This window comes from Hyposmocoma kahamanoa, unplaced genomic scaffold (genome assembly GCF_003589595.1).
Source record: "Hyposmocoma kahamanoa isolate Upper Pololo Valley unplaced genomic scaffold, ASM358959v1 77, whole genome shotgun sequence".
Taxonomy (NCBI): domain Eukaryota; kingdom Metazoa; phylum Arthropoda; class Insecta; order Lepidoptera; family Cosmopterigidae; genus Hyposmocoma; species Hyposmocoma kahamanoa.
In genome coordinates, this window is record NW_020653926.1 from 173,328 (window position 1) to 179,327 (window position 6,000).

The window sequence follows — 6,000 nt, forward strand, 5'->3', positions numbered from 1 at the left end:
TGTTTAATGAGCCGTCAGCACGTAAGCACACAATGTAGGCTTGACAATTTGAAACCTGATAAGCGTGTACGTTACCCACATTTTTGTAAATTCTGTTAAATGATATATATTATTGGCTACAGATTCCATGTGTGTCAGTGTGACCTCCTTACATCGTCATCCCACCTATTTGTCGCCTTTTTGCAGTTCCTGGCCACTCGTACATAAATTTATTGTTTTGCCTCGCATTCTGATTTTGTTTCGCTCCACAGTTACTCCCTGCTCGATCGCGACAGCGTACGGAGCAGTTAAAATTGAATCGCGTCTATTCAATCAAAGTCTAGTCAATTTTGATTCCTTTACTAAGTTTATAATCATTACTAATCTAAATCATGCGCCAATTTTAATAAGTTTATAACCACTACAGCCTTTATCATGTACCTATGAATACGTATCCGTAATTCAGTATAACTCGGCCCTTTTTAGGGTAAGCGTCTTCCATCAAGTTAGAGAATGTTTTGTAATAATGTGCCTGTTTTTTATATACCTTTCATTGTTACAGCCTTCTTTTCTTACCTTTTCTTCTCCTTAACCGACTTCAAATAAATTGTGGACCTTTTTTTTTTTTGGTCCAGCCGTGAACCTGGTTACGGATTACCGTTTCACATGTTTTTTAAAACGATTTTAATAACCTTGTTCTGTACGATTTTGCTCAGATTTTACTAGCAAATAATAGCTAGTAACTTTTAACCGACTTCAAAAAAGGAGGAGGTTTATTCGCGATTATGGTGATTCTTTTCTTGTTGGAAAGAGAGTATCTCAGTAGGGTTCCCGTTCAAATTTGATGAAAATAGTCCGATTCTAAGGGTGGCAAAATTTCACCCACTTTCCGTTAACCGATTTTAATAAAACCTGGCACATGGATGTAATTCAAATGAAAATAAAATTATAATGGCGACCTAGAGCCCATGTCTGCTAATTTTAAATAATATTAATAATATCCATCCATATGTTTACAATATCATTTATATGTATAACGGTTTAAAAAATAAAACAGTTTAATAGTAATATTTGTACTTGTTTTTGAATAACATAAATCAAATCATTCATTGACTCATGGCGGTATATTGACAAAAATGTTCATTACCTTCCGTGCTAGTCGAAACTGTGTTACGGCAAGGTAAGATTCTCGATGGGAGGCGGTGGCCTCCTTTTGCACAGAGGTTATGTCGCAAAAGGAGGCCGCGGAGCGGGTGCGCGAGGACGCGGCGGACGCGCACCCGCTCCGGCGCAGACGTACGGGGAGAAGGCGAAGGCAGTTCGCTGCTCGCCTGATCCCCAAGTGAGACCAGCGGGCTCTGGACAGGGACTCCGGAGCCTGCATTGCACGGCCTCACTCGTCTGGGGGGCGGGTCGGAGGACAACCGACTCGTCCCTCCGTTGGCGCGGGAGCCCTGGCGCAAGCGGCCGGGCGGCGTCGTGGTGAATGTTCACTGATCCCACGGCGCCGACTCAACCGGCGAGAGGGCAACCCGGGGGGGTTTTAGTGGGGTAGGCCTTCCAGTGTGGAGGGAGAGTCCCCACATAACCCCTGAGTCTCCCTGGGCTCAGGGGTATCCATAAAGATTTCCACCCCGTCAAAAAAAAAAAGAAAAAAAGGTAAGATTCTCGAACGAATATATTCTTCATCATGACTCATAAGAATTAGTATTATAGACTGTTTATAAATAAAAAAAACACATAAAGAAGCTTTGCCAGACCTTTTGCCAATTAATCCACTTTTTTCCCTATGTGCTCGTTACATATCTTTGTTCATTTATTCAATCATTTATTGCACTGTCATACTTAAATTATATTAAGTACAGTGGCTTAAAAATGTACATGTGACACCCTGTAAGGGCACAGCACAGTGATGAGGGCACGTACACATTATAAAAGCAATAAAATTGTGATCATATTAAATAAATCTTTATTAACTTGTTTTTGGTTCTCAACGACTTGTTGTCGTAGCGCCATCTATGAGAAATTTCTTAACTATTTATTAACACGTATAACGACGTGTGTGGGTGGGTATTTTTTATATCTAGTGACGGGACGAACAGGTCGTGCGTTTGGTGGTAAGCGTCACGCCTATCTATAACAGTTGCAGTGCTACTCAGAGCTTTAGAACGCTAAGATCTGAGGCGCACTGCCCGTCACCCTGATACATAATTTGACAAGTCCCATGTACTCCTGTGATTTCGATGTTTCCAATGAACACTACGGCATCTTAATTTTTGGACGTCTTCTTTTTTTAACAGTTTTTCCCGGTTTTATAAATTCAAATTATCAACAAGGACTCATGGTTATGACGTTTAGTAGACCGATTTCAAAATAGCTTAGGCCAATTAATACCTACTGAAAATGCAAGGTGGCTCGACTTACGTGTCCGGGAACGTATTCTTAAATAAATATGGCTGTGTTTACAAAAATAACAGAAAATGACTAAAAAATAAAGTTAACGTAGTGTTCGTTGGAGGAATCGATTTCACCAGCAACCTTACCCTATAAAACCGGAACGCAGTAAGTGATCACATTACTGCTTGGCGGCAGAAGCTAGGTTAGTTTACGTTCGTTCAAGGCGGGTTGGAGTCTTTATATTATGTTTATTAATTCACAAGGTGCTAAGTCGTTAGTACACAGCACTGAATATTTAGAGTTAGCCAATGAGATACAAAGAATAATCTAAAATAATAAGAAAAAAACAATTAAAAATATGAAATTACAGCAACAATTGATTATAAAGGTTTTAAGATTGAAACAATTACTTGCACATGCGAATAACATGTTTAGTTTTCCCTACATGAAAGATAGATCTTTCATGCCACTGTCTCTGATCCCTGTCCACTCAAATGTACCTGCTTGAGTCTGTTCAATATCTTCCGAGATTAGTTTGGCCACTAGATAAAAGAAATGATTTGGCAATGGGGACCCTAAGCACTCTACGTGGAACGTTTAATATGACGAGGGCCAGGGCCTCTGGCGGCGATATACCTCGATGCACCATCTAGTGCAGTGCAATTCCACGTCTGTTCCAATTCAGCACGGTGGGGACAATTGGGGTCTTTATATACCAGAAAATGAGTAAAGTTACATTGAAACAGGTCGATTCATTCTATAATGTGTATTCCAGACCGGCGATGCATATTCCAAGGCACTACGTATCAAAGTGTTGTATAAGGCGAGTGTTTGACAAAACCCACCATCTTCCTTCTTTAATATAATGTTTTTAACCACCAAAGGTTCTAAATCTCTTCGATGTGCAGCTACAGGTTTCATTATGTGTCTTTTCCTCCACCGTTGGGTACTGTTACTAATCACGATATTCAATTATTTTTGTAAAATTACTCAACTAGATAGTTTATGATAATTACGAATATCGTGATTATTACAATTTAGCGCCTTCACTATAGGAACTAGCAAACGTTACGTGCTAGTTCCAGATCTATGTTTTTGCTTTCAACGACTTTCTAACCGTAGCGCCATCTGTTACAAATCTATGAAATTGTTTCATGTAGTTAAATTAAATTCAAATTGACTTTATTCATATAAAATAATATACACGATACACGTTCTAATAAACTATGAGGTATGATTGATATAAATAACAATAATAAATATTAGACAACATCATATATCTACGTCGCTCTGATCCCAAAGTTAGTACCTAAAGCACTTCTGTTATGGAAATCGGAAACAGCAATGATACCGCCCAGACCCGAGACTATATAGAAAAGTTAGTTTTCTTCACTGACCCGGACGGGGATCGAACACGGGACCTCAGAGATGGCGACACTATGTAAACCGGTGTGCATGCCACTCGACCACGGAGGCCGTCATGAAAAAGTTCTCTGTCGGACATTGTCGGAATATAATTTTGAACAAAAGGTTCACAACAGCGTTTTTTAACCTGTGGTCCTTGGGGTCCGTGTAACGAATACGGGGGTCCATGGCGAGTCTACCAAACAATATTTGACATTGTCATATTTTTGAATACGCATTTGTTATCAACTTACGACGATCCGATTCTTCATCTTATAATTTTTAGTTTTGTTTGACGATTTCAATATAATATCTCAAACTTTGACATGTATTGCAATTTATACTGTAATATTATATTTGAGAAATTAATCTGAATCTATACAATATGTTGTCAACATGTAGTTAACAGTGCGTGTGACCTTTTTGAATTTTCGCGCCCTTTGCCTGCCACCATTATTGGATCGAGAGAGACGCGCGTTTATGCAACCTGTGAACCTTTCTTCTTCTTCATCTTTTCGGAGAGGGTGCGTCCACTCTTTCAAATTTTGAGAGGGATCCATAACAAACATCATTAATCTAATTTAAATATAACTATGTATTTATTGGTTACGAGTGATTATAATACACAAATCAAGTAAAAACAAATGTAATCAGGACGACAAAGGGTATAAATGACGATTCCGCCACCGACCAAGAACATGACGACTTCTGTTGCAAGAGAAGCCATTCCTTTCACTTTTGTTAAAAGTATAAAAGATTGAACCGTCTTCAGCGGTGGTGGAATGCCATTTCAATATTTAGGGTCGTATTCTAGAACTCTACTCAATGCTTAAGTCAGGACTTAGTATGATTCAAAGCACTAGAAATCATACTCAAGTCCCTGCTATTAGGGTCGTATTTCCAGTGCTTGTGTTGCCAGTGCAATCCTGACTTGGGCATTGAATAGAGTTCTAGAATACGACTCTTAGAGGCGGCGAAGTGGAAGCTGCCTTTGAATGATGTTTGTATTATAGTTTAACCGACTTCAAAAAAGGAGAAGGTGCTCGATTCGACTAAATTTTTTTAATTTTTTCATATGTATTTATATAATTATTTTTTTTATATTGGGAACCGACTTTGATGATTCTTTTTTTGTTGGAAAGAGGGTACTTCAGAAGTGAACCCATTTAAATTTGAAGAAAACATTCCACTTCTAAGGGTGGCAAATGTTAGACAGTGAATGGTACCCCTTAGATTGTCAATGGTTCAATATCTATATTCTTTATGAACGTTAATCCGTTCACTCTCTTGCTCACTTCCTCTTCTCTCAGCCGGACTGCCACGTTTATCACGCGTAATATAATTCCAGATTTACTTATATTAATAATTGTGATCAGTTTAGATTATTTACTTAAGGACTATGTTTGGTGAGCATTTGTGTGAAACAAATCCCAATAAACAAATTTGCAGCAAGGCGCTATTTAAATTCAGCACACATTCCCTGCACGGTCACGTCTCGATAACTTCCACAGTTCTTGGCCTTCTTGGCCCAAGTTCTTTTAACAGCAAACTAGGGGATGAATGACTTTTGAGGTCGGCTATTTTAGTAATTAATGAAAATGAAAAATTACTTAATCACATCTACTGCATCAATATACGTCCCAGTGCTGTGCACGGATTCATTCTAATTTTATGTTCAAACAACCTCTGTGGCTGAACGGTTATCATGCTAGTAATATTTGTATGATCTACATTTATTCATCTCATAAGTTTTATTTGTGGTTGTCTTAGCGTGTGTTGTTGTGTGGGCTATGAAAGTGTGCATTTAAAAAAAAAACTAGATTCGGATTACAGCTTCCACTACTCAACAGCTTACGAACCTATTGTCTTACATTACGAGGCCAACATATACGCCCGAAAGTTTCAGACCTATTCAAAGTAGATCTAAAAAATTAACCTAATGTATGATGTTTCCTTTGAATGTTAAATTTTAATTGAATATTAATATATTGGTCAATTTATTAACTCAAACTAATTGAAACTTGACTAGAAAAAACTAAAGACTGCTGGGAATCGAACTCTGGCCTTAATTTAAGCACGTAAATTAAAAGAAATATTATAATAATGGTTTTTTATTGTTATTAATAGTTAAAAAAGGAACGACACATTTTATTAAAATAACAATAGAGATGTTCCGTTGTCGATGATTGTTATGTCGATTAAATACTAGGTATGTATTAA